This window comes from Copadichromis virginalis, linkage group LG5 (assembly GCF_057382275.1).
Source record: "Copadichromis virginalis isolate Kocher_CV1m ecotype Utaka linkage group LG5, C_Virginalis_male_GT1.1, whole genome shotgun sequence".
NCBI classification, from domain to species: domain Eukaryota; kingdom Metazoa; phylum Chordata; class Actinopteri; order Cichliformes; family Cichlidae; genus Copadichromis; species Copadichromis virginalis.
Genome location: NC_140622.1, coordinates 33,602,672 through 33,610,505, shown reverse-complemented (window position 1 = coordinate 33,610,505; position 7,834 = coordinate 33,602,672). Strand labels below are relative to the sequence as shown.

General features: G+C 37.5%; 1 protein-coding gene across 1 annotated transcript in view; it reads left to right on the top strand.

Annotated features, from left to right (window-relative positions):
• The first annotated feature begins 735 nt into the window (after nt 1–735).
• rap1gapb (RAP1 GTPase activating protein b) overlaps nt 736–7,834 on the top strand; it is an 80,936-nt gene continuing 73,837 nt past the window's right edge. Inside the window, exon 1 of the mRNA XM_085457449.1 lies at nt 736–773. The gene's annotated coding sequence lies outside the window, so the exon portion shown is untranslated. The remainder of the gene's footprint in view (nt 774–7,834) is intronic.

Here is a 7,834-nt window from a genome sequence, read left to right as displayed (position 1 = left end):
GTTTGTTTAGCCTGCATGAACAGCAGTACCTGAAGATTCAGTTTATTTTTTGGAGTTGGTTACAAGCTGGTTTTCAAATGACCGATGTCTAATTTAGAAGCAAAACTCTTCAGAGATAAATAATTTTGAAAAGATTATGTGTTTTGTTGCTTTTTTGTTCTATCGAGTCTGATGTTTCCTGCATGTTGCCAGTCAGTCATGAATTCACACACATTTTCAATTTATTTTTCAAGCTCAAGGACAGAAATGCCACGGTGGCTTAGAACTGGCATTAACCCTCCAGTTAAATGCCTGTCTGAGTTTCCATTAACCTACACAATGGAACTACCCTACTAATTTTCACAGCTCCACTTTAGTAATAATTGATATTCATGATGTATGTTCTTGCAGCTGCTAGTTAAGCACAGTGTACACACTCAAGCGTGGTGGGTGTTTTAATCTGCTTGGGAACGTGTGCCATATTTAAGTCAACAAATCAGTCAAGCCTCAGCCAAACTGCAGTGATATTTGAAATGAACACATCTTTATAGCACATAGGCTTTAAATGACTGTGTATTATACTGACAAGTAATGTGCTGTTAATTGATTTGAAATGGGCAGTTTCAGCCAGCAAACTGCATAGTGATGACATGGAGCGCTCTAACTGAAAACATTGCTTACTCTTACTGACAATAAAAAAGTTTGTTTTATTTTGCATAATTGATTTAGATATCTCCTCTCTCTTTGTTAAAGGATCGGCTGACAAGAGAAGCAGAAGATTTGGCAGTTTCCAGGTAAGCCATTCAAACATCTACATTTTTCACTCCAGAAAAAAACAGGGAAAGTAGAATTTGAAGAGCTACAATATCGTGGTAATGATTCAGGTAGTTTCCTATGGTGTTTGAGATGGCTGTTGAATAAATCTGTTAAGATTATTGCCTGTGCAAGCAGCACACAGCTCTTTAAACCATCTTGTGTTCATACAAAATGTGTGCTTCAGTGCTGGAATTACCTTGACAAAGATGTGATACTTATAAAGGCTTTGGTGCATAGCCTTATAATTACAGAGCCATTCAGTGGCTGATTAGGGAGGAAACACTGCCTAGCCTTTTATGCAGTACATTTGTCTTTAGACAGAGCTTTTACTGCCATTTATTCCATGAACCGTTCAATTTCTTCTTTGCTTTTTCATTTAAGCAAAGACTTTAAATAGATTGAACCATTACTTTAGACATATTCATAGGGTGCATTGTAAGTTTTCTTCTTTTTGTGGTTTTTATTAAAGCGACAGTACTTATTTACATTGCTGTGATCCTTGCACTACACGTGTTGGCTTCCTCTTCTTTGTGCATTTCCCATCTTGATAATTGCCACTTTTTGTACTTTCCAGTTAAAGAATGTATTCCTTTGCTGCATTGGTTGAAATGATCTTGAACAAAATGGGCACACGGATAAGACTGAAAGAGAAAGATAAAATGATCTGTGTATATATATATATATATATATATATATATATTTTTTTTTAGATGATACTGTTGCGGCTGTTGAATCTTTTGTTTCTATGGGAACCCAATTAGAATTGAGACTGTTATTTCAGTTCAGTTTAATTTAATTCAGTTTGATTTATATAGCACCAAACTAGCTATTGCTGCAGATGGAATGTCCCAGTATATAGTATCCTTTGCCATGTGTATACATGGAAATCGATAGGTGAGCAGAACTGAAACAATACATCCTCAGCATAACAGAGCAGACATACGTCATCATGAAAGATCTGACAAGATGAACTGACAGACACCACTGGTATCAGCTGTATTCTCATCCCAGTAGTTTCATAACAAACCTGGACCATTCTCAACACGTTACACTCTGTATACTGAGCAATTCTACTACCAAGAGATATTTTCTGCTACATTAGGTAAACCATTTTTAATCTATCTTTGTTTGTTTTATTAAATTTGAGGTATTTTACTGTGTGTTTAACATGTTACATTCAACTTGTACCAAAGGATTTAACTGTATTCTATTTCATTACATTTTTACTTATTGATGTTCTGTATATGGATTTATTTTTTCAATCTACAGTAACCTAACTGCTTTTCTGACCACTGTTTTACAATATACTATAATTGTAAAACAGTGCTTGCTTCTTTCAACCCCTCCACCTCCCCAGCATCCACATGCAGGCTCAAGGAGGATATTTTTTGTGTGATGTATTTGTAGGGATTAATGAGGCTGAAGCCTTAATGACAAACTCTAATTTCTTCTACTGCTTGTCATCATTTCAAATGATTAAACTTAACCCTGCTATGGTCTTTGTTTTTTGGTTACACAGGGAGTCTTGCTGGGTCTGGTGGACTTTTGGGGCTAATAATTCAACATATTCAAACCTTTTTTGTTAAAATTCTCAGTAGATGTCTACTTCATCCCATTTGCAAGTAATATAAACAAAACAGGTTAAATGTGTTCCCTTTACCGTTGTTAAATCACATTTATGAATAGGAATGCAACTCATTTTTGCTTTAAATAGAACACATTATATGAGATTTTCCAGATATTTGCGTGGAACAATATCAACTCAGTTGTTAGATAATGCGGTCTGGCTCTGAGATGAGTTGATCTGCCAGGAGCCCAGCAGACTCTGTGGTTGGCAGTTTGTGCACGGAGGGCACTACTGTATGTCCAGAAATGTTGCCTCTATCTTTTGTTATCTTCTATATTTTTGCTCAGCAATGCTCACTTCTCCCAGTTGGCTATGACCTCTGTTAAGGTAAAGTCAAGTATTCTGGAACTTGGGTCAAGAAATGTTGTACCTGGCACAGGTGTGATAGATGAGCCTGTCAAGAATATGTTGCATATTCTGGGATTCAGTCTCAGTCCAGGGTGACTTTAACTGCCTTAGTATCAGTTACACCAGACTGTGCAGATGTACATATTGCACAATTTTCTGAGCTAAGAAGCTGCTTTTATTTAAGGAGTAACCATTCATCTATTGTCATCCCCAGAATGTAAAGGAGAAAGAGATGATGTATGACCCTGACTACTATTAGAGCAACACAGTTTTATTATGTTGCTGTATTCCTCTGAGTGAGCAGTAGGGGGCAGCATCTTTGGTTAATTCAAGTATATGGGAAAAAAAACTTTTAAGCTACAGTATTTTGATGTGTGACCTCACCAAACACTTCCCTGATGAGTTTGTTGTCTTGGTCGCTGTTTCAAATTCATATTTAAGACAACTTCATATTAATTAATATTAATCAAGGACTTGAGCAGAGCCAAGGTAGACAAAATTGGAACATCCTTCAGATGTATTTTTTTAAGGAAAATGTATGTTTCTAGTTTAAAAATTGAGTAGTCTTAAATAATCAAGCTGATTAGCACTGCGTCATCTTAGTATAGATTATTTAATTCCACTAGGACAATTTTCTATCAGTAGTCAGGTAATATCAAGTGTTTCTGTCACTTTCTGCTAAAGCTTTGGCAGCCACATTTGTTTCACTTATCTTTTTATAAACCACCACGAGGCATTTCGGCAAGGAGGGCTATCAGGTTATTGAATAAATCTCTGTTGTCAGTATTCATTTGTAAAGCTTTCTCACACATTTGCAGCCACATTCTTTGTCTGGGCTGCATTACAAGATGTGGTATATGTGCAGAAAATCCAATAACATTGTCAAAGTGCAATTCTGAATAACATTCTGGCTTTTATTGGCACTTATTCATTTGACTTTTCCAGTATTCAAATATTAATGTGTAACTATTTGTCTGCATAAATTCCAGGACCAAATATAAAACAAAAAAACAGTAGTACAAAACATTAATTCACAATGCATTGAAATGATAGGAGATCACTGGACAGCTCTTTTCTCTATATGTACTAGATTTCCCATCTAGTTGTGTAATAGTTAATATGGCTGTGTACCAGGGAATATCTGCACCCAGCAGTGAAGTAGCTGAAGGATGTGTTATTTGAAGTGTAAGGTTGTTACAAATCTGCGTTGCTCTTTGTTTCAGCAGAAGCTGATTACAAATATTCAGGCACAATGCAATGCCTGCATTTCACTTTTGTCTTGCCATTAGTATTGGTTTGATCCCATCATTCATGCAAATAGCTCAATACTCACCCAAACCTTCCCTAACATACACACATAAACTGATTGTTGAGAAGTAATCTTTGGTAATTGATATTTGCATTATACCATGAATAAAAAGATGAAGCTTTTCTTATTCTGTTCTGTTACATGCAAATTAAAGGCACAATGGTCAGCTGCAGTCTTTTGTCATAAGCACTTCTCACAAATTCTCTGTAGAAATTCTTAATCAGCTATGAGCTATTTTATTTTAACCAAAATATGCTGAGTGTGCCCATGACAATAATGCTGCACTTCCCCCAGACAGTCATTAATAAAGCCTTGTGGTTGTGAAAGGAATCACTGATAATTCACCATTATTGCCAGCAGCCCAGAGGGACCCTCTAAGAGTCTGAGTTAAACTCATTACAGGCTTGACTATGCAAGGTTATGGCTTCTCTGAGGAATATTGCCTCCTTCTAAATTTTTGTCCCATGGATTGCCATCATTTAAACTTTTTCTGATAGATAGATTGCGTAACCTTGCGTCATCACCAGCCAGACTATAAGACAATAATAATGAAATTCAAAGAAGAAAAGGAAAATATCATTATCTGTAATAATATGGGACCTTTTTTTTTGAAAGACGGCAGTTCCTCAGTCTTTTGTAAGCATTGGAATCCAGACAATATTTCTTTAGCAGTGAGGTGCATTATGGGAATGATATCAACCTTTTACTGAATAACACTGGATCAGTTCAGGTAGCCAAAATCCATGGATTATGTTGAGTGTAATATTTAAAATAAAACGTATATTTTAAATAAAACACACTTAACTGCAACCAACTAAAAGCAATTGCAACAATCTCATCATTTTTAAATTTGCATGTTGCCTGTTGCTTGGAAGATAAACTGTGTGTATAAATGACTGAGCAGCTATATCTGATGTTGTGGAGTCTATTCTGGGAGCACATCTGAGTTATCTAAATGGCTGCTTGGATTCCCTTAAGGGTTGACACATTTTTTTTAAGATAAGGTAAAACAGATAATGAGTAAGGCACTGAGGATATCAGCAAAAATGTTTTCAAATATATATATACAGTGCCTAAAAAATGTAAAGATCACTTTTTAATCAGAGTAAGGTATGAAGTTAGTTAAACTTCTGAGATATTGATCTGGTCAGTTAAATAGCAGAGGGAGTTGTTAAGCACTTTCAGCTGCACTACGGCACTGGAGGGGCAACAGTGAGACAACCCCTAAAACAGGAATGTTTTTGCAGGTTGGAGGCCACTGACATTTGTACTTATTTAATTATGTTGACTGGCCATCACCAGGGCCAGTATCTGCTCCTTTGTGTGAAGAAACATATTGAGTTCTGATCCGTACAAAATGACCAACAGCAGGCCACTGATGTAAATGTCTCTGACCATGTGAGGGTGGCCTGAGGGTCTGACATCCTCTATTCGGCCCTGTGCTCACTGCCTGGCACTGTGGAGCCCAGTGGGTATTTGCTATAGAATACTATAATGTAACAGACATGGAAGGGTTTGAGGAAGCCTTGGAGAACATCATGCTGCCTGCATCATTATTCAGGGTGACCAGTAAATGAATCAAAGACCTCTAATTCTAGGTGACAATGCACAGACTGCCAGTAAGTATTGGGATGAGATCCTTGGACCCACTGCCAGACCGTACACTGGCACAGAGGGTTCTGGGTTCCTCTCGGTGCCTGGTCTCAAATGGCGAGAGTATGCAGGCAGTTCCTGCAGGATAAAGCAATTGATACCACTGACTGGCCCTCATGCTACCTTAAACCAATAGAAAACCTCTGGGGACATTATGTTTCACCTCTGGGACATTATGTTTCAGTCCATCCAATGCTGCCAGGTTGCACCTTTGACTATCCAGGCACCATAATCCAGATCTGGGAGAAGATCCCTAAGTAAGTGTCTCATTAGGAGCATGTCCCAGTGTTGTCAGGCATACAGAAAAGCACAGGAAAAAACATTTTGAGTTTCTGCAGAATGGACAGAATAGTCTGACGTAGAGTTGGGCGATATGAGATTTTTTTCATATCACGATATGTTTTTTTTTTTCATTTCAGGCGATAACGATATCTATCACGATATAAGCCAAATAACTATATTTGTAAGATTTAAATGTGCCGTTGCTCACAAGTAAAATGTGAAATAATCAGCAGCTTGTTTTTATTTAAATATTTATTTCCCATAATAAGTTCAACAGGGTAGATGTACTTAAGGAACATGAGACTTTTTCAGATAAATAAAGGCAAATATTGCAAACTACACAAAAGGCAGCCGCTAAAGCGTTTAAGTTTCAAAATAGAACAAACGAAACAGACTAAATTGTCAATTCCACTTAGAAACAAAATATTAATTCTAAAAATAAATCTTAGTTTGTTTTACAGAAGAACAGACAAAACTGACTAACTTTTGTCAATATCAAATAAACTGAGAACTAAAAGGAAATTCTCAATCTCTCCTTGTTGTATAGCTTAGCTTTTCAAACAGTTTTAACAGTTACTTTAGTCTGACAAAAGCCGAATGACGAATTAGCGCTTCCAGTCAGAGACTGAGGCTACGTCCACACGTACACGGGTATTTTTGAAAACGGAGATTTTCCGTTTTCGTTTTAAAAAATAATCCCGTCCACACATAAAGGCAGAAATGAAGGAAAACGCTGCTAAGAACATGCCAAAGCAGCAGGTGGCGCTAGATTCCTAACCGTGCAGAAATATTGGCCAATCAGAAGTCTAGAAGCCTCGGTGGGAAAAAGTAAACAAAGCTGGGGCATAGAAGCAGAACCGAGTCGTATGTGTGGACGGACAGTAACTGTGTGTATATGTAAGCATTTAAACACTGCAGAGAGTAGAATTAACAGTATTGTAGAAATTCATTTCACCGAAACAATAACGTGGCGCACAGTGTGACGCATGCACCAGTTTATTGTATTTCCAGACTTGCTTTCGGCACAATTTACAGTGCACGCTACTCTGTATTTTGTCAGACTTGAAATAGCCGAAATACCTTCACACTACGGAACTTCTATGGCTCTTCCGTTCGACAATCTCTCCGGCGTTGGAACCATTATCTGTTTTCTCTTCGGTCACGCTCGGTTGATTTTTCTAGTCGGCACACTCATTTCCTCCATTACGCGCTGGCTCCATTACCCGCTGGCTGCTTCCCAAACAAACACACGTGCGGCTTGGCACTTATGCTGTACGTTACAAGTCACGCGACGTGACGCTGCGGCTGTGATTGGTTCGGCTCTGCGCTACTTAATTTGGATTGGCTGATCTTTTTTTTTTTTTTTTTTTTTTTTTTTAAGAGGACAAGAGCGGCGAGGTCTATCGCGATAGCTTAATTTCTCTATCGAGTAAAAGTTATATCGCGATACATATCGTTATCGTTCTATCGCCCAGCTCTAGTCTGACGCATCATTTTTTCACTTTGATTTTCAGGGTATCTTTGAATTCAGCCCTCTGTAGGTTGATCATTTTCATTTCAATCAGACGATGTGGATTTCTTTCCTTTCCTAATACATTTCACAGTACTTATTAGTATAGATATCCATTAAGATTCCACTGAAGTTCTATACCACACATGCTTAACTTATATCCAATGTGAGCTGCATGCATGGACATACACAGAAAAAAAGACAGGAAAAAATTGAGTTAAGTTTCAGGTGTTTGTGTGCATACAGTATATTGTAATGTGTTTTGTATTTGTTTTCCATGTGCAACAACAGTATAATTCTTGCAGCATCC